The sequence below is a fragment of the Triticum aestivum genome, chromosome 7B (genome assembly GCF_018294505.1).
Source record: "Triticum aestivum cultivar Chinese Spring chromosome 7B, IWGSC CS RefSeq v2.1, whole genome shotgun sequence".
Taxonomy (NCBI): domain Eukaryota; kingdom Viridiplantae; phylum Streptophyta; class Magnoliopsida; order Poales; family Poaceae; genus Triticum; species Triticum aestivum.
The window spans coordinates 213661698-213684771 of NC_057813.1; positions in this window are offsets into that span (position 1 = coordinate 213661698).

The window sequence follows — 23074 nt, forward strand, 5'->3', positions numbered from 1 at the left end:
ACTTATCTTGTTTTTGTGGTGTCTCCTACTAGTTCAATAATTCTTGGTTCTTAACTGAGGGAAATACTATCTGCTACTATACTACACCAGCCTTCCTCTTTCAGGAAATCCCAACGCATATCACAAGTAGTAGAAGATTTTTGGCACCGTTGCCGGGGAGGCTTCACCAAACAAGTCTAGGTTCCTTCGGTCACATTTACCAATTTTCTTGTTTTATTTTTCTTTTCCATTTGCCTTTTTATTCACCTTCTATTTTTCATATCCCCTACTTCTCTAAAAAATTAAAAATACCAAAAATATTTGAATTGTTATCTTTGTTTGTTACTATGACTAGTTCTCCGCTCATTGCTTCTACTCCCAAAAATGAAGTACTTAATTTTAAACAAAGGTGTGGAGAAAGTTTGAAAGAAGCTTGGTATAGGATCTGTAATGCTTAAAATAGATCTACTTTGTAAGCAATCCACCATTGTCCTTCTCCAAAAATTCTATGTGGGTTTTATTACTTGGTATAGATTTGTGCTTGATACTATTACTGTATGAAACTTTTTGACTAGTCACCCTTTTGATGCTTTTCACGCTATGGGTATTTAGTGGTACCACCACCTATTATTATCAATAGAACGACATTAAGTTTGGAACACATTATGTGAAGCTTAGATATTATTGAAAACAAAATGCTAACTATCGAACACATTGAATCTAGATAAATGATACGTCTCCAACGTATCTATATTTTTTTATTATTTCACACTATTATATTATTAACCGTGTATGCTTTACGTGAAATTTTATATCATTTTCGGGAACTAACCTATTAACCTGGTGCCGAGTGCCATACCTGCATTTGCCTATTTATTATTTCGCAGAAAAACAGTAGCAAACAAAGTACAAACACGACAAAATTTTATAGTGATTTTTTCTAGACCAGAAGGGACCCTGGAAGCTTCGAGAGGAGGCTATAAGATATATGAGTGGTCCACAAGCTCACACGTCACGCACCCTGGGAGCACACCACCTGAGCTTGTGGGCCCCTCGCTACTCTGTTTGACCTAATTCCACTTCTATAAATTTCCTAAAATCCCAAAACCACCAGAGCGACACCCGAAACAATTATCCCGCCACTACTAGCCTTTGTTTTTTCTTGATCTCCTTTGGAGGCCTCCACCGATACTCTGTCGGAGGGGGAATCGATCACAGAGGGCTTCTACATCAACCTTGTTGCACCTCCAATGATGTGTGATTAGTTCACCACAGACCTACGAGTCCATAGTGATTAGTTAGATCTCTCTTTCTTTCTCTCTCTCTCTCTCTCTCTCTCTCTCTCTCTCTCTCTCTGATCTTCAATACAATGTTCTCCTCGGAGTTCTATTTGATGTAATCTTCTTTTGCGGTTTATTTGTTGGGATCCAATGAATTGTGTGTTTATGATCAAATTATCCATTGAAAGTAATTGAGTCTTTTCTGAACTTTATTATGTGTGATTGTTATAGTTATGCAATGCTTTCCTATCTATGAGTTTTCTTTGGTAAAGTTGATGATTAGATCTTCAGTGGAAGTGGTGCCTAGTAGTAGGTTCAGTCTTGTTGTGTCCTCACCTCGTGACAGAAGGGGTAGTGAGGCGCGTATTTGTATTGTTAATACTAAGGAGAAAATGATGGGATTCAATCATACTGCTTGGTTTTATTTTGTCTACATTATGTCATCATACTTCATGCATTACTCTATTTGTCATGAACTTAATACCTAGAGAGGCAAGCATAGAAGCGCTCTCGAAGCGGAGTAATAGTAGTAGATGCAGGCAAGAGTCGGTCTACTTGTCACAAGCGTAATTAATATGTACTGATCACGCCATGAATAACGTCATCACTATGCGCTTTTCTATCAATTGCCCAACAGTAATTTGTCTACCCATCATATGCTATGTCCTTGAGAGAGATGCCTCTAGTGAAAACTATGGCCCTATATATATTTTAATCATATTACTAAAACCCTAAATTCCTTGATGCAATTTATTTACTTTGCAATTTATCATTCTACTACTATCAGATTTGATCCTTGCAATTAACGAATACAAGGGGATTGGCAACCCTCTTGCCCGCATTGGGTGCAAGTATTTGCTCTTGTGTGTGTAGGTATTGTCGATGGTCGTTTGTGTGGATATCATATTGGTTCGATAGCGTTTTTTCTCTACTAAGGGAAATACTACCCGCTACTATATTGCTTCACCCTTTCTCTTTGGGGAAAAGCGCAACGCACCTCACAAGTAGCAGAAAGAATTTCTAGCATCGTTACTGGGGAGACTTCATTAAATAACTCAAGGCCCCTTCATACACATTAACATTTACTTGTTATACTTTTTATTTGCTTTTATTAGCCTCGTTAAAAAAATCAAAAACACAAAAATATTTTATTTTGCTCGCTTGCTTGCTTGAATTGTCATTATGTCATAAGAAAACAACAAATTGTTTGACTTCTCGAATACTAATAACCATGATACTATTACTCCAATTTCCCCTCCCACCACTAGTGCGGAGTCGTATGATATTAATGATACATTGCTAAATCTTATCATGAAAGAACAATTTGCTGGAAATCCTAATGAAGATGCCGCATCCCATCTTAATACCATCGTTGAATTATGTGATATGCAAGAGAAAAAAGATATCGATAATGATATTGTTAAGTTAAAACTATTTCTTTTCTCACTAAGAGATTGTGCTAAAACTTTTTTCATCCTTACCTCACAATAGTATTGATTCATGGGATAAATGTAAAGATCCCTTTATTGCTAAGTATTTTACTCCCACAAAGATAATATCTCTTAGAAATCAATCATGAACTTTAAACAACATAAGCAAGAATATGTTGCACAATCTTGGGAGAGAATAAAATTAATGATTAAAAATTGCCCCACTCATGGATTAAGCCTATGGATGATAATACAAAAAAATTATGTGGGACTAAACTTCTTGTCGAGAAATCTTCCAGACTCTACTGCAGGTGGTACATTCATGGGAATCACATTAGGAGAAGCCACAAAGCTTCTTGATAATATGGCCGCAAACTATTCCCAATGGCGCACTGAACAAGCTCCAATTGGTAAGAAGATAAACTTCGAAGAAGTTTCTACTTTGAGTGATAAAATGGATGCTCTTATGAATATGCTTGCTAGTAAAAATGCTCATGTTGATCCTACTGATATTCCATTATCTACTTTTATTGAGCAAAAAATTGATGCTATTGATGTGAAATTCGTCGCTAGGAATAATTTCAACAACAATACTTATAGAGGAATTTCAATCCTAGACCATACCCCGATAATCTCTCTAATAATTATGGTAACTCCTATGGTAGTAGTAGTAATAATAATAATAATAATAATAATAATAATAATAATAATAATAATAATAATAATAATAATAATAATAATAATAATAGGATGCCTGTTGAACTTGATACCAACATTAAAGAATTTATTAGTGCTCAAAAGATTTATTTTCAATGTTATGGTAGAAGAAAAACTATGCAAAGTTGATTACATGTCTAGAAACATTGATAAAATTGCTCATGATGTGGAAACACTCAAAATTAAAAAAAAATCACAGAAAAAGGATGTAATAGTTGAATCTCTAAAGTTTATCCAAGTCACCATGGATGAAAGTAGAAAAAGAATTGAAAAGTTAAGGGCTAAACATGAGTTTCTAGAAGAAGCAGTCGCACCCGGTTTTATGATAATAATGATGAAGATATTAAAATGATTGTTGTGACACCTATTTAATATTTGTTTATTAATACAAAACTTGATGATAAGAATACCGGAGATGAGTCAACTTTAGTTAGAAGGTATTCCAATTGTTCAGAGGGTGATGATCTTAATGATAAAACCAACAAAAGGTGAGTTTGAAGAGGTCAAAAATTTAGATAGTGATGTGCCCACTACTTTGGATTACAAGGACTTTAATTATTATAAATTCTCTTTGTTTGAATGTATTTTCATGTTACAATACATGATAAATTCACCCAATTCTTACGAACAAAATAAAGCTTTTACTAAACACATAATAGAAGCCATTATTAAAGCCAATGACGAAAAAACTAGAATTGGAAGTATCAATACCAAGGAAATTAAAAGAAAAATGGGAACCTACTATTATAGATAATATTAAAGATTATGAATGTAATGCTTTGCGTGATCTAGGTGCTAGCATCTCTACTATACCAAAATCTTTATGTGACGTTCTAGGTCTCACCGATATGGATGAATGTTCCTTCAACTTGCATATAGCGGATTGCACTATTAAGAAACCATTAGGTAGGGTTAATGATGTTTGCATAATTGCTAACAGAAATTGTGTATCCATGTACTTCATTGTGCTTGGTATTGTATGCAATCCATCTTGTCCTATAGTACTTGGTAGGCCTTTCCTACGAACCATAGGTGCAATTATTGATATGAAAGAAGAAAATATAAGGTTCTAATTTCCATTAAAGAAAGGGATGGAACACTTCCCAAGGAAGAGAATTAAACCATCATATGAATCTATTAAACCACCATATGAATCTATTATGAGAGCCACCTATGGAATTACTTTGAAGGATGACAATACTTGAAACTATCCATTATGTCTAGCAAGGGGCATAAAACAACAACACTTATTGGGAGGCAACCCAATAGTTATCTTATTTGCAAAAAAATCTGTTTTGGTGTGATGAAATGATTGTTGCTGCTATAATGATTTATTTTTTATCTTTTAATTAGTGTTTTGTGACAAGTAAAGCCTTTGAGATGATTTGGATGATAGTTGAATTGATTATGTGCAAATACATAAACTTTTGCGCTGCAGGAATTTACATTTCTTTACTGGAACGTGATCCTGGTCTAAATTTTTTACACAGTATTAAGATAAAAAAAGTCTACGTTGTCCCAAGTTTTCAGATTTTTTGGCGTTATAGAAGTATGATTTTTTCCAGATCATTACAGACTATTCTGTTTTACACATATTCTATTTTTTATTACATAGTGTTCCTGTTTTAATGATGCTATGGATTATATGGGGGGGGATAATTCATGGAGAAGTTAGAAAACAGTAGGAATTATGCAATAATAATTATGAATGGGTTTATAAAAGTACCCAAGTTTATGGTTTGCCGATTATACTAATGGATCTCACGAGGTTTTGTTGAGTTTTGTGTGCTGAAGTTTTCAAGTTTTGGGTGAGTTTATGATGGACAACGGAATAAGGAGCGGCAAGACCCTAAGCTTGGGGATGCCCAAGGAACCCCAAGGTAATATTCAAGTAAGACCCAAGTATCTAAGCTCGGGGATGCCCCGGATGGCATCCCCTCTTTCATCCATAATTCATCGGTATGATTACTTAGAGCTATATTTTTCATTCATCACATCATATGAGTTTTACTTGGAGTGTATTGTGCCATAGTTTTGTTTTGTTTGCTTGTAGTTTTCCACAATCATTTTTTGTTGGACACACCTTTTGAGAGACACACATTCATCATGATTTGTTAGAATACTCTATGTGCTTAACTTATATCTTTTGAGCTATGCAGTTGCTCATGTGCTTCACATATATCCTTAGAGCACAACGGTGGTCACATTTCATAGAAATCATTTGCGCTCTCATGCTTCACTTTAAACTTTTTGAGAGTCTCTTAAATAGGAAGTGGTAATGTGCACAGGTTATGTTTGGGATGTTCCCCACGACTAAGAACTGGCCAGAGGTATGACCCGGCTAGGAGAATGGAGGCTCCGTGGGTCACCTCACTTTCCGGGTCAAGATGAAGGCGATCCAGATGGGCCAGAAGTCCAGAGCAAGACCCAGCATAAGGCTGGCTCTCATGAACCCTGTGGGCCAGCTCAATAAGAAGGCCCAAGAGTCGAAAGCTTTCTAACTTGGAGGACAAGATGAATAAGAGTTAGAGTAGGATACGGTTTAATAGTAAAACCTGGAATCTTCTATAAATCTAGGGACTCAACTTGTTATATAAAAGGGAGCCCCTAGGATCAAAAGACTAAGTTCCAATCTTTCGAGAGCTAGGTTAGCGAATCTGCATCCTTGTAATCAAGATCTCCATTAATATCAATCAAGCAAAGAAGTAGGTCTTTACCTCCACTGTGAGGGGCCGAACCTGGGTAAACTTGTGTCCTTCGTTCCTGATCAACCCTGTTCAAGCAACCACCTAGTTGCGATGGCCTCCAGACTTAGTCCTTTCATGAGGACATATGTCGTGACAAAACCACGATAGTTGGCGCCCACCGTGGGGCCTACGCATGGTGGTGTTGTGTTGTTGGAGGGCGCTCTCCTAGGGATTGAGGGACTCGGCCGGATGATGAAGAGTCGGGAAGGCAAGCTCTACATTGACGACTTAGGTTGGGGCCCCGAGGCTGACTCGATCGAGTACGGGTACCGGATCCCCTTCAGCAAGATCCACGTCTTCATCGGTGCAATCGGCGAATTTGGCCTCGAGCCGTACATCAACTCTGACACCGTAGAGTCGGCTCATCATGCCAGACCCGGCCAGGCACAAGCCGGCCATACTCGCGTGTTCGTCGGCTTCATCCATGGGGTCGACCTATCGAGCGATTCCACGTCCGGCGGTAACATGCTGGTCAACTCGGATAATGAATCCTTGGTGGGAGACACCGAGTCAATTCTTCTTCTCTTCGATGACAAGATGGGGGGCTACTCCGATGATGAGATTGATCCAGAGGTTTTTGAGCCGCCCTGATACGTCTCCATCGTATCTACTTTTCCAAACACTTTTGCTCTTGTTTTGGAGTCTAATTTACATGATTTGAATGAAACTAACCCAGACAAACATTGTTTTCAGCAGAAGTACCATGGTGTTGTTTGTGGAAATAAAAGTTCTCGGAATTGGACGAAACTTTTTGGAGATTTTTATGGAATAACTAAAACATATTGGAGCGAAGACCCACTGGAGGAGGGCCATCTATTGCCCACGAGGCACTAGGGCGTGCCCCGATGGCCCATGGGGCCCACGAGGCTCCACTGACCACTATAAATTCATAATTCCCGAGAAAAAATAAGGGAGAAAGTTTCAGCGTGTTTTATGATACGGAGCCACCGCCACCTCCTGTTCTTCATCGGGAGGCCAGATCTGGAGTCTGTTCGGGCCCCCGGAGAGGGGATTTGTCGCCATCATCATCATCATCAACAACCATCCTCCATCACCATTTCCATGATGCTCATATCCGAGAGTGAGTAATTCCTTCATAGGTTGTTGGACAGTGATGTGGATGAGATTTTTCATGTAATTGAGTTAATTTTCTTAGGGCTTGATCCCTAGTATCCATTATGTTCTGAGATTGATGTTTCTATGACTTTGCTATGGTTAATGCTTGTCACTAGCGCCTGAGTGCCATGATTTCATATCTGAACCCTTTATGTTTTCATGAATATATTTGTATTCTTGATCCTATCTTGCAAGTTATACACGCCTTTACGTGTTATGATCTGCATACCCCAAGGTGACAATAATTGGGATTTTTTATGGTGATTATCGTAGTTTGAGGAGTTCATGTATTCACTATGTGTTAATGCTTTGTTCTGGTTCTCTATTAAAAGAAGGCCTTAATATCCCTTAGTTTCCTTATGGACCCCGCTGCCATGGGAGGGTAGGACAAAAGATGTCATGCAAGTTCTTATCGCAAGCACGTATGACTATATACGGAATAAATGCTACATTACATTGATGAATCGGAGCTAGTTTTGTGTCGCCCTAGGTTGTAACTGTTACATGATGAATGTCATCCAACATAATTATCCATCACCAATCAAATGCCTACGAGCTTTTCACGTATTGATCTTGTTAAGTTATTACCGTTGTTGTTGTTGCTGTTACAATTGCTATAAAACTATCACTGCCATTGTTACTGTTACTATTACTATTGTTGATATCACTACCAAACTATCATACTACTGTGCTGCTGATCACTCTCCTGCAGATATTTAGTCTCTAGGTGTGGTTGAATTGACAACTCAACTGCTAATACTCGCAAATATTCTTTGGCTCCCCTTGTGTCAAATCAATAAATTTGGGTTGAATACTCTACCTTCGAAAACTGTTGTGATCCCCTATACTTGTGGGTTATCAATCTTGTGGTGTCTTTGCTTTGTTTCAGGAGGAGTTGCAAGACAAGTATTTGTATTGTTGCTACAAAGAGTAAAACAACGAGATTTGAACATATTGCATGATCTTATTCTTTCTACAGTATGTCATCTTGCTTAAAGAGTTACTCTGTTTTTCTTGAACTTCATACTTTGAGATGCATGCTGGATAGCGGCCTTGTGGTGGAGTACTAAAAGTAGAAGTCGGTAAGTTTAACTATCTACTTGTCAGGGATGTAATGCATATATATAATTATGCCATGAAGAATCATCATAACTATGAGATATTATATCAATCTCCCAACAGTAATTTGTCTATCCATCGTTTCTATGCTTATGATAGAGATGCCTCTGGTGAACCTATGCCCCCCAGGTCCATTTTCCATATTTACTAAAACCCTAAAATTGCTCACTATTTCTATTTCTATTTTATTTTATATATCTACCACTACAGATTTAATCCTTGCAATTGGCGAGAACAAGGGGATTGACAACCATCTTGCTTTCGTTGGGTGCAAGCATTTGCTTTATGTGTGTGCATGTACCTCTTATCTTGTTTGTATGGTGTCTCCTACTAGTTCGATAAACCTTGGTTCTTAACTGAGGGAAATACTATCTGCTACTCCCTCCGTCCGAAAATACTTGTCATCAAAATAGACAAAAAGGGATGTATCTAGAAGTAAAATACATCTAAATACATCCCTTTTTATTCGTTTTGATGAGAAGTATTTTTGGACGGAGGGAGTACTATACTACATCACCCTTCCTCTTAGGGGAATCCCAACGCCTATCACAAGTAGTAGTGGCGGCGACTCGTATCATAAAATGCAATGAAACTTTCTCTCTGGTTTTTTCTCGGCAAGATGGAATATATAGGCTTAAAATTAGGTCGAATGGAGGTTTGTGGGGCCCACAAGTCACCTGGGTGCCCCCTGACTTGTGGCCCCCATGGTGGCTCCCCTCCGGTATTTCTTTGCTCCGATATTTTTTATTTATTCCATAAAAATTCGTTGTGCAGTTTTCGTCCATTTCCGAGAACTTTTTATTTGTTCACAAAACAACATCAAGGTAGTTCTGCTAAAAACAACATAAATCCAGGTTAGTTTCATTCAAATCATGCAAATTAGAGTCCAAAACAAGTGCAAAAGTGTTTGGAAAAGTAGATACATTGGAGACGTATCATCTGCCGCTGCATTCAAACGCTGACGGACTACACTGCCTTCGGTGAGGCAGCATCAACACACTTCATGTTGGATCCATGTGCCATTTGGGCGGATGCAATGAATACCCAACGAATGGAGTCTGAGCTCTACCGTATGGCGGCCTCCTCCCAGGAGCAGTAGAGCGCAAGGCTGGCGGTTATTTCATCCTCGGGGCCGCATGGGACGAGCTCTGGATCAATGGATTTGGAGGTGTAGGATTCGGATCCACTTCCGCCATGCTAGAGATGGTTGGAGATCGTCGGGCGGGAGCTTGGGGAGTGGAGTGGAGTTGCTAGGGTTTGGTGCGGGGAGCGAATGGGGATGAATATATGTGGGGCCGGCTGGGCCAGCATGGGCCGGGTCCGATGTGGCGGACCCCCCAGTCGCGTACGTGCCTCCCCATATCCGCCCTATATTTGGGCTGGATATGAGGGGTGTCGTTCAGCCCGGACATTTGAGGTCTGTTTGAGGCGTTCGTCAAGGTCCAGTTTTTTTGAGTGGCCAGTGATCGAGCCTTCCGCCTGGGCGTTTGAGGGGTGACCGAGGCACTCGACTGTAGATGCTCTTATATTGTGGGAGTGAGTGAGTACATTTGACAACAAATCTACATATATTTTTATAAAATATAATACATATTTCTATAGTTAAATTGAAGATCTAACTCAAGGGAGCACATAGTATAATTTGTTATTGTATACCATCAGATATGTATTGTATATCCCGCAAAAAAGATATGTATTGTATATACGTAGCATGATCCTTGGTAGGCTCAAGGCTGATCCTTGAAGCCCATACATTTTTCTCGATGGATGTAAGTGCATTTAGTATCTTTTTTGGGTTCTGGATGTCTCACAAAATAATGAGGGATTAATGTATTTGTGAGTATACATAGGTGAAAGTTTCCGAGGTTTGATTTATTAGTGGATCATGACCTCCTAAAACTAATGTAAGAATATTGAAGTCTTCATAATGCCATACAAAGAATTGGAAGCTGAAGAGTATAATTTTGTTTACATGTTTCTTTACTCTTCATTGAGTTATTGGGCAATTCATACTATTAAGGGGGTGTAATTGAAGCAATAGTGCAATACTCAAAGTGTTTGTGTGTGTGCACAATCGGACATATATACACTTGTGAGTGAAGGCTTGGAAATTTCCTTCCATGTAAAGCCTTCTATCTCGTGTGTCGAAGTTAATTCTTCGGACACTTGAGTTAGAATTTGACGGTACAACATTTCAGGTGCCTACCACCAACTAGAAGTCAGCCAATCAGGTTGTCCCACCGACTGGATGGAGGTCGTCATGGTTGTTGACAGTAAAAGGCACGGTGTCTACGTGGATCATGCAAACAATGTGGACCAGTGGGTTGATATGACCTGGCTTGCCCTGTCGGCGGTGAAGGTGAGTGATACGTCCATTTTGCATCATGTTTTCCTACTATTATTTATGATGTTTTTATGCATAATAATGCTTTTCGAAGTAATTCTAATGCCTTTTCTCTCATAATATGCAAGGTTCACACAAAGAGGGAGAATACCGGCAGCTGGAATTCTGGACCTGAAAAAGCTACGTCATGCTACCTATTCTGCACAACTCCAAATGAGCTGAAACTTCATGGGGAATTTTTATGGAATAAATAAGAATTATTGGAGCAAATAAGTACCAGTGGGGGCCCACCAGGTGGGCGCAATCCACCTGGGTGTGCGAGGGAGCCCAGGCGCGCCCTGGTGGGTTGTGCCCTCCTCGTCCCACCTCCGGTGCCCATCTTTTGGTATATAAGTCATTTTGAGCTAGAAAAAAATCAGGAGAGGACTTTCAGTACGAAGCGCTACCGTCTCGAGGCGGAACTTGGGTAGGAGCACTTTTGCCCTCCGGTGGAGCAATTCCGCCGGGGAACTTCCCTCCCGGAGGGGGAAATCATTGTCATCATCCTCACCAACAACTATCCCATCTTGGGGAGGGCAATCTCCATCAACATCTTCAACAACACCATCTACTCTCAAACCCTAGTTCATCTCTTGTGTTCAATCTTTGTACCGGAACTATAGATTGGTGACCAGTAGTGTTGATTACATCTTGTAGTTGATTACTATATGGTTTATTTGGTGGAAGATTATATGTTCAGATCCATTATGCTCTTTAATACCCCTCTGATCTTGATCATGATTATCATTTGTGAGTAGTTACTTTTGTTCTTGAGGTCACGGGAGAAATCTGGTTGCAAGTAATCATGTGAACTTGATATGTGTTCGATATTTTGATAGTATGTATGTTGTGATTCCCTTGTGTCATGTGAACGTCAACTACATGACACTTCACCATACTTGGGCCTAATGGAATGCATTGTGGAGTATTTATTAGATGATGGGTTGCGAGAATGATAGAAGCTTAAACCCTAGTTTATGCGCTATCCGTAAGGGAGTAATTTTGATCCAAAAGTTTAATGTTATGGTTAGATTTATTCTTAATACTTTTCCCGTAGTTGCGGAGACTTGCGAGGGGGTTAATCATAAGTAGGAGGCTTGTTCAAGTAAGAACAACACCTAAGCACTGGTCCACCCACATATCAAATTATCAAAGTAGCGAACACAAATCAAACCAACATGATGAAAGTGACTAGATGAAATTCCCGTGTACCCTCAAGAAATTTTGCTTATTATAAGAGCCCATTTTGGCCTGTCCTTTGCCTAAAAAGGATTGGGCTACCTTGCTGCACTTTTCTTACCATTACCGTTACTTGCTCGGTACAAATTATCTTGCTATCAAACTACTCGTTACTTATAATTTCAGTGCTTGCAGACATTACCTTGCTAAAAACCGCTTGTCATTTTCTTCTGCTCCTCGTTGGGTTTGACACTCTTACTTATTGAAAGGAATACGATTGATACCCTATACTTGTGGGTCACCAAGGCCCTTTTCTGGCGCCGTTGCAGGGGAGTGAAGATCTCTTGGTAAGTGGAAATCGGTAAGGAAAAATTATTACTACGTGCTGAAATTTATTGTCACTTGTTACTATGGAGAACAATCCTTTGAGGGGTTTGTTCGGGGTATCTTCACCTCGATCAGAACCACAATTAGTTACCCCTCAACCTACTGTACCTACTGAAAATATTGGTTATGAAATTCCTTCGGGTATGATAGAACAACTGCTAGCTAATCCTTATGTAGGAGATGGAACCGAACATCGTGATATGCACTTGATATATGTGGATGAAATTTGTGGATTATTTAAGCTTGCCGGTTTACCTGGAGATGAAGCTAAGAAGAAGGTTTTCCCTTTATCTTTGAAGGGAAAACATTGGCATGGTATAGGCTATGCGATGATATTGGGTCTTGGAATTGGAATCGACTGAAAGTGGAATTTCACCAAAAAATTATCCTATGCATCTAGTTCATCGTGATCGGAATTATATATATAATTTTTGGCCTCGTGAAGGAGAAAGTATCACTCTAGCTTGGGGGAGGCTTAAGTCAATGTTATATTCATGCCCCTATCATGAGCTCACAAGAGAAATTATTATTCAGAATTTTTATGCTCGGCTTTCTCATGATGATCGATCCATGCTTGATACTTCTTGTACTGGTTCCTTTATGAAGAAGACTATTGACTTTCCGTGGGATCTTTTATAAAGAATTAAACGCAACTCTGAAGATTGGGAACTCGACGAAGGTAAAGAGTTAGGTATTAAGCTTAAGTACCATTGTGTTAAACGTTTTATGAATCATGATGCTTTTCAAAAGTTCAGCACTAAATATGGACTTGACTCTGAGATAGTAGCCTCCTTTTGTGAATCATTCGCTACTCATGTTGACCTCCCTAAGGAGAAGTGGTTTAAATATCACCCACTTGTCAAAGAAGAAACTAAAGAACTGGTAATAGCTAAAGATGAAACTATTATTTATAATATTGATCCAGTTGTTCCTACTCCTTATATTGGAAAACCACCTTTCCTTGTTGGGATAAAGGAACATGCTAAAGTCTCAACTGTGGTCAACAAAAGTTATATTAGAACTTCCAAACCTGCTGAACAAATCAAAGTAGAACCTAGTGTTGCTATGGTTAAAGATCTCTTCGTTGAAAATATAGATGGGCATGCTATTTAATTCTGTGATGAAGCTACTAGAATTGCCAAACCTGATGAAGAAGATAAACATAGACCCGTTGTTGGCATGCCTATTATCTCAGTTAAAATAGGAGATCATTGTTATCATGGTTTATGTGACATAGGTGCTAGCGTGAGTGCTATTCCTTTTACCTTATATCAAGAAATTATGAATGATATAGCACCTGCTGAAATAGAAGACATAGATGTTACTATTAAATTTACTAACAGAGACATCATCACACCACTTGGGATTGTTAGAGGTGTTGAAGTCTTGTGTGGGAAAATAAAATACCCTACTGATTTTCTTGTTCTTGGTTCCCCACAAGATGAATTTTGTCCCATTATCTTTGATAGACCTTTCTTGAACACCGTTAATGCTAAAATAGATTGTGAGAAACAAACTGTCGGTGTTAGTTTTGGTGATGAGTCTCATGAGTTTATTTTTTCCAAGTTTAGTAGAAAACATCATAAGAAAGAATTGTCTAGTAAGGATGAAATAATTGGTCTTGCTTCTATTGTTGTGCCTCCTACTGATCCACTAGAACAATATTTGCGAGACCATGAAAATGATATGCATCTACATGAAAGAAATGAAATAGATAAAAATTTCTTTGAACAACATCCTCTACTTAAACATTATTTGCCTATTGAAACTCTAGGAGGTCCTCCTCCACCTAAAGGTGATCCTGTGTTTGAATCAAAACAATTGCCAGACACTTTGAAATATGCTTATCTTGATGAGAAAAAGATATATCATGTTATTATTAGTGCTTACCTTTCAGAACATGAAGAAGAAAGATTATTGAAGGTTCTGAAGAAGCACCAAGCTGCCATTGGATATACTCTTGATGATTTCAAAGGCATTAGTCCCACTCTCTGTCAGCACAAAATTAATATGGAACCTGATGCCAAACCCGTTGTTGATCACGAACGATGTTTAAATCCCAAAATGAAAGAAGTGGTAAGAACTGAAATATTGAAGCTTCTGGAGGCAGGTATAATCTATCCTATAGCTGATAGTAGATGGGTAAGCCCCGTTCATTATGTCCCTAAGAAGGGAGGTATTACAGTTGTTCCTAATGATAAAAATGAACTTATTCCATAAAGAATTATTACTGGTTATAGAATGGTAATCAATTTTAGAAAATTAAATAAAGCTACTAGAAAAGATCATTACCCTCTGCCTTTTATTGATCAAATGCTAGAAAGATTGTCAAAGCACACATGTTTTTTTTCCTTGATAGATATTCTGGTTTTTCTCAAATACCTATCTCACAACCTGATCAAGAGAAAACCACCTTTACTTGCCCTTTTGGAACTTATGCTTATAGATGTATGCCTTTTGGTTTATGCAATGTACCAACTACCTTCCAAAGATGTATGACTGTTATATTCTCTGACTTCTGTGAAAAGATTGTTGAGGTTTTCATGGATGATTTTTCTGTTTATGGAACTTCTTTTGGTGATTGCTTAAGCAACCTTGATCGAGTTTTGCAGAGATGTGAGCAAACTAATCTTGTCTTGAATTGGGAGAAGTGCCACTTTATGGTTAATGAAGGTATTGTCTTGGGGCATGAAATTTCTGAACGAGGTATTAAGGTGGATAAAGCTAAAGTCGATGCAATTGAGAAAATGCCATGTCCTAAAGATATCAAAGGTATTCGTAGTTTCCTTGGTCATGCTGGTTTCTATAGGAGGTTTATTAAAGACTTCTCTAAAATTTCTAGGCCTCTTAAAAATCTTCTACGAAAGGATGTTCCATTTATTTTTGATGATGATTGTGTGGAAGCCTTTGAAACACTTAAGAAAGCCTTGATTTCTGCAGCTATTGTTCAACCACCTGATTGGAACTTGCCTTTTGAAATTATGTGTGATGGTAGTGATTATGTTGTTGGTGCTATTCTAGGACAAAGAGTTGATAAGAAATTAAATGTTATTCATTATGCTAGTAAAACTCTAGAAAGTGCCCAACGCAATTATGCTACTACTGAAAAAGAATTCTTAGCAGTGGTGTTTGCTTGTGATAAATTTAGATCTTACATTGTTGATTCTAAAGTTACTATTCACACCGATCATGCTACTATAAAATATCTTGTGGAAAAGAAAGATGGTAAACATAGACTCGTTAGGTGGGTTCTCTTGCTACAAGAATTTGATTTACATATCACTGATAGAAAAGGAGCTGAGAACCCCGTGGCTGATAACTTGTCTAGGTTAGAAAATATTCTTGATGGCCCACAACCTATTAATGATAGTTTTTGATACATCTCCAACGTGTCTATAATTTTTGATTGTTCCATGCTATTATATTACCTGTTTTGGATGTTTAATGGGCTTTACTAAGCACTTTTATATTATTTTTGGGACTAACCTATTAACCAGAGGCCCATCCCAAATTGGTGTTTTTTCCCTATTTCAGTGTTTCGCAGAAAAGGAATATCAAACGGAGTCCAAACGGAATGAAACCTTCGTGAGAGTTATTTTTGGAACAAACGCAATCCAGGAGACTTGGAGTGGACGTCAAGAAACAAACAAGGCGGCCACGAGGCAGGGAGGCGCGCCCAGGGGGGTAGGCACGCCCCCTACCCTCATGGGCCCCTCGTGGCTCCCCTGACCAACTTCCTTCGCCTATATATACACATATACCCTGAAAACATCCAGGAGCACCACCAAACCCTATTTCCACCGCCGCAACCTTCTGTACCCGTGAGATCACATCTTGGGGCCTTTTCCGGCGCTCCGCCGGAGGGGGAATCGATCATGGAGGGCTTCTACATCAACACCATAGCCTCTTCAATGAAGTGTGAGTAGTTTACCGCAGACCTTCGGGTCCATAGTTATTTGCTAGATGGCTTCTTCTCTTTCTTTGATTCTCAATACATAGTTCTCCTCGATCTTCTTGGAGATCTATTTGATGTAACTCTTTTTGTGGTGTGTTTGTCGAGATCCGATGAATTGTGGGTTTATGACCAAGATTATCTATGAACAATAATTTAATCTCCTCTGAATTCTTTTATGTATGATTTGTTATCTTTGCAAGTCTCTTCGAATTATCAGTTTGGTTTGGCCTACTAGATTGCTCTTTCTTACAATGGGAGAAGTGCTTAGCTTTGGGTTCAATCTTGCAGTGTCCTTTCCTAGTGACAGCAGGGGCAACAAGGCGCGTATTGTATTGTTGCCATCGAGGATAAAAAGATGGGGTTTATATCATATTGATTGAGTTTATTCCTCTACATCATGTCATCTTGCCTAATGTGTTACTCTGTTCTTATGAACTTAATACTCTAGATGCATGCTGGATAGCGGTCGATGTGTGGAGTAATAGTAGTAGATGCAGAATCGTTCGATCTACTTGTCGCGGACGTGATGCATATATACATGATCATGCCTAGATATTATCATAACTATGCACTTTTCTATCAATTGCTCGACTATAATTTGTTCACCCACCGTAGTACTTATGCTATCTTGAGAGAAGCCACTAGTGAAACCTATGGCCCCCGGGTCTATTTTCCATCATATAAGTTTCTGATCTATTTTATTTTGCAATATGTACTTTCCAATCTATATCATAAAAATACCAAAAATATTTATCTTATTATCTCTATCAGATCTCACTTTTGCAAGTGGTCGTGAAGGGATTGACAACCCCTTTATCGTGTTGGTTGCAAGGTTCTTATTTGTTTGTGTAGGTATGAGGGATTTGCGTGTAGCCTCCTACTGGATTGATACCTTGGTTCTAAAAAACTGAGGGAAATACTTACGCTACTTTGCTGCATCACCCTTTCCTCTTCAAGGGAAAACCAACACATGCTCAAGAGGGAGCAAGAAGGATTTCTGGTGCCGTTGCGAGGGAGGTCTACGCACAAGTCAAGACATACCAAGTACCCATCACAAACTCTTATCCCTCGCATTACATTATTTTCGATTTGCCTCTCGTTTTCCTCTCCCCCACTTCACCCTTGCCGTTTTATTCGCCCTCTCTTTCCCGTTTGCCTCTTTTTCGCTTGCTTCTTGTATTTGCTGTCACTGTGTCTGAAACTGGGGAGGTTATCGTTGATAAGGACAATAGTAATAACGTGGGAAACTTTGATGCTTTTGATGATCCTGCTGAAGAACCGACCATCTTACATACTAAAAAGTTTTGAATCGGTAGTGGTAATATTATTGGAAAAGGGGTTATTCAAGAATTCTTTACTTGTGCCGGTGCTTTGCCCGCTATAGATGGATTTATTCTTCATAGAACTAGTAGTCTTGCGGATGCTATATCCTTGCTTATAGTTGAACTTCAAAGACAGTTTATGCATATGCATCCTTGCATACAAAGGATTTTCCTAGAATTTTTCAATATTGAGCATTCTTCTGTTAAGCGTGCAGCTACTATCTTTTTGGCACATGAGTTCAAATTTATAATGAAATAAGCTAAAAAAAATTGTGCACTATAGGGTGGATGGTGGTCGTCCTCCCATAGAGGTGATCCTATTTAATCAAGAAGACATAATGCGTTTACAATCTTTAGATCATGTTGCTTATAATGAAAACCTTAGAAAAAAAGGTTCCTACCGATGTTCTAGTTGATAGAATCTCTGAACTTAATGATGATTTTGCTATTCAAAACAATGGGTTAGGATTTTCTCTTGAGCAAAGGCTCATGACTTTTTGCCAAAAGAATGCTTGTAATAATGAATTGGTTGTGAAATATGAGGGGCCAAAGGAGGAACCCATACATCCCGAGCTTGATCTTGGGGACTTCTGTCCCATTAAATTTAGCCTTTCTGATTAATTTTGCTTGCCACAAAGAAAACTTGCTGCTGAACATAGGGAATATGAGATGAGTTTTCGTGATTTACCTTATCATTATGGCAATACTTAGATCTATTCTCGCTTTTATGCCTAGCTAGGGGCGTTAAACTATAGCGCTTGTTGGGAGGCAACCCACTTTTATTTTGGTTCTTTACTTTTTGCTCCTGTTTAGTATTAAATATTTCATCTAGCTTCTGTTTAGATGTGGTTTTATGTTTTAATTAGTGTTTGTGCCAAGTAGAACCTATAGGATCATCTTGGGTGATAGTTAATGTGATCTTGCTGAAAAACAGAAACTTTTGCGCGCGCACGAATAATTTTAATAAGTCACAGAAATGTTATTTTCAGTTGATTCTTTTTGCAGAAGATTAATAGACAAATTTCCTAGGACTTCCTATTTTGGTAGAATTTTTAGGATTCCGTAAGTATTCGAAAGCTACAGATTACTACAGACTGTTCTGTTTTTGACATATTCTGTTTTTCGTGTGTTGATTGCTTATTTTGATGAATCTATGGCTAGTATCGGGGGGTATGAACCATAGAGAAGTTGGAATACATTAGGTTTAACACCAATATAAATAAAGAATGAGTTCATTACAGTACCTTAAAGTGGAGGTTTGCTTTCTTGCACTAATGGAGCTCATGAGATTTTCTGTTGAGTTTTGTGTTGTGGAGTTTTCAAGTTTTGGGTAAAGATTTGATGGATTATGGAATAAGGAGTGGCAAGAGCCTAAGCTTGGGGATTCCAAAGGCACCCCAAGGTAAAATTCAAGGACAACCAAAAGCCTAAGCTTGGGGATGCCCCGGAAGGCATCCCCTCTTTCGTCTTCGTCTATCGGTAACTTTATTGAGGCTATATTTTTATTCACCACATGATATGTGTTTTGCTTGGAGCGTCGTGTATGATATGAGTCTTTGCTTTTTAGTTTACCACAATCATCCTTGCTGTACACACCTTTTGGGAGAGACACACATGAATCGGAATTTATTAGAATACTCTGTGTGCTTCACGTATATCTTTTGAGCTAGACAATTTTGCTCTACTGCTTCACTTATATCTTTTTAGAGCACGGCGGTGGTTTTATTTTGTGGAAATTATTGATCTCTCATGCTTCACATATATTATTTTGAGAGTCTTTTAGAACAGCATGGTATTTGCCTTGGTTATAAAATTAGTCATAATATGATGGGCATACAAGTTGGGTATAATAAAAACTATCATATAAAGTGCATTGAATACTATGAGAAATTTGATACTTGATAATTATCTTGAGATATAAAGGTGGTAATGTTAGAGTCATGCTAGTAGGGTAATTATGTAACTGAGAAATACTTGTGTTAAAGTTGGCAAGTCCCGTAGCATGCATGTATGGTAAAAGTTGTGTGACAAATTTGAAGCATGGGGTGTTCTTTGATTGCCTTCCTTATGAGTGGAGGTCGGGATCGCGTGATGGTTAACTCCTACCAACCCTTCCCCTAGGAGCATGCGTAGTAGTACTTTGCTTCGAGGGCTAATAAACTTTTGCAATAAGTATATGAGTTCTTTATGACTAATGTGAGTCCATGGATTATACGCACTCTTACCCTTCCATCATTGCTAGCCTCTACGGTACCATGCATTGCCCTTTCTCACCTTGAGAGTTGGTGCAAACTTCACCGGTGCATCCAAACCCCGTGATACGATATGCTCTATCACACATAAACCTCCTTATATCTTCCTCAATACAGCCACCATACCTACCTATTATGGCATTTCCATAGCCATTTAGAGATATATTGCCATGTAACTTTCCACCATTCCGTTTATTATGACACGCTCCATCATTGTCATATTGCTTTTGCATGATCATGTAGTTGACATTGTATTTGTGGAAAGGCACCTTTATGATTCTTTCATACATGTCGCTCTTGATTCATTTCATATCCCGGTACACTGCCGGAGGCATTCACATAGAGTCATATTTTGTTCTAAGTATTGAGTTGTAATTGTTGAGTTGTAGATCAATAAAAGTGTGATGATCTCCATTATTAGAGCATTGTCCCAAGTGAGGAAAGGATGATGGAGATTATGATTCCCCCACAAGTCAGGATGAGACTCTGGACTTTATGAAAAATAAAAGAGGCCAAAGAAGCCCAAATAAAATAAAGAGGCCAAAGAAGCCCACCAAAATAAAAAAGAGAAAAAAAGAAAGAGAAAAAATGAGAGAAAAGGAGAGAAGGGACAATGTTACTATCCTTTTTCCACACTTGTGCTTGAAAGTAGCACCATGATCTTCATGATAGAGAGTCTCCTATGTTGTCACTTTCATATACCAGTGGGAATTTTTCATTATAGAACTTGGCTTGTATATTCCAATGATGGGCTTCCTCAAAATGCCCTAGGTCTTCGTGAGCAAGCAAGTTGGATGCACACCCACTTAGTTTCTTTTGTTGAGCTTTCATACATTTATAGCTCTAGTGCATCTGTTGAATGGCAATCCCTACTCCTCGCATTGACACAAATTGATGGGCATCTCCATAGCCCGTTGATTATCCGCGTTAATGTGAGACTTTCTCCTTTTTTGTCTTCTCCACACAACCTCCATCATCATTCTCTACTCCACCCATAGTGCTATATCCATGGCTTACGCTCATGTATTGCGTGAGGGTTGAAAAAGCTGAAGCGCGTTAAAAAGTATGAACCAATTGCTTGGCTGAAACCGGGGTTGTGCATGATGGGAGCATTTTTGTGTGACGAAAATGAAGCATGGCCAAACTATATGATTTTGTAGGGATAAGCTTTCTTTGGCTATGTTATTTTGATAAGGCATGATTACTTTGTTAGTATGCTTGAAGTATTACTATTTTTATGTCAATATTAAACTTTTATCTTGAATCATTTGGATCTGAACATTCATGCCACAATAAAGAAAATTACATTGAGAAATATGCTAGGTAGCATTCCACATCAAAAATTCTGTTTTTATCATTTACCTACTCGAGGATGAGCAGGAATTAAGCTTGGGGATGCTTGATACGTCTCCAATGTATCTATAATTTTTATTGTTCCATGCTATTATATTACCTCTTTTGGATGTTTAATGGGCTTTACTAAGCACTTTTATATTATTTTTGGGACTAACCTATTAACTGGAGGCCCAGCCCAAATTGCTGTTTTTTGCCTATTTCAGTGTTTCGCAGAAAAAGAATATCAAACGGAGTCCAAACGGAATGAAACCTTCAGGAGAGTTATTTTTGGAACAAACGCAATCCAGGATTCTTGGAGTGGACGTCAATAAAGAAACAAGGCGGCCACGAGACAGGGAGGCGCACCCAAGGGGGTAGGCACGCCCCCCACCCTCGTGGGCCCCTTGTGGCTCCCCTGACTGACTTCCTTCTCCTATATATACGCATATACCCCGAAAACATCCAGGAGCGCCACAAAACCCTATTTCCACCGCCGCAACCTTTTGTACCCGTGAGATCCCATCTTGGGGCCTTTTCCGGCGCTCCGCCGGAGGGAGAATCGATCATGGAGGGCTTCTACGTCAATGCCATAGCCTCTCTGATGAAGTGTGAGTAGTTTACCACAGACCTTCGGGTCCATAGTTATTAGCTAGATGGGTTCTTCTCTCTCTTTGATTCTCAATACAAAGTTCCCCTCGGTCTTCTTGGAGATCTATTCGATGTAACTCTTTTTGCGGTGTGTTTGTCGAGATCCGATGAATTGTGGGTTTATGATCAAGATTATCTATGAACAATATTTGAATCTCCTCTGAATTCTTTTATGTATGATTTGTTATCTTTGCAAGTCTCTTTGAATTATCAGTTTGGTTTGGCCTACTAGATTGATCTTTCTTGCAATGGGAGAAGTGCTTAGCTTTGGGTTCAATCTTGCGGTGTCCTTTCCAAGTGACAGCAGGGGCAGCAAGGCATGTATTGTATTGTTGCCATCGAGGATAAAAAGATGGGGTTTATATCATATTGCTTGAGTTTATTCCTCTACATCATGTCATCTTGCCTATTGTGTTACTCTGTTCTTATGAACTTAATACTCTAGATGCATGCTGGATAGCGGTCGATGTGTGGAGTAATAGTGGTAGATGCAGAATCGTTTCGATCTACTTGTCGCAGACGTGATGCCTATATACATGATCATGCCTAGATATTCTCATAACTATGTACTTTTCTATCAATTGCTCGATAGTAATTTGTTCACCCACCGTAATACTTATGCTATCTTGAGAGAAGCCACTAGTGAAACCTATGGCCCCCGGGTCTATTTTCCATCATATAAGTTTCTGATCTATTTTATTTTGCAATCTTTACTTTCCAATCTATATCATAAAAATACCAAAAATATTTATCTTATTATTATCTCTATCAGATCTCACTTTTGCAAGTGGCCGTGAAGGGACAAATGCTACAGAATGTCACTCCGAAGCATATGGAGGGCACCATGCGGGAGATATAATTGCTGACAAGGTATTGCAATCTGATTTTTATTGGCCTACTCTCTTCAAGGATGCCCGTAAGTTTATTTTATCTTGTGATGAATGTCAAAGAATTCAAAATATTGATAAGCGTCAATAAATGCCTATGAATTTCACTTGTTGTTGAACCATTTGATGTTTGGGGATTTGATTACATGGGACCTTTTCCTTCCTCTAATGGTATGCACATATTTTGGTAGCTCTTGATTATGTTACTAAGTGGGTAGAAGCTATTCCAACTAGTAGTGCTGATCACAACACCTCTATTAAAATGCTTAAGGAAGTTATTTCCCCGAGGTTTGGAGTCCCTAGATATTTAATGACTGATGGTGTTTCACACTTTATTC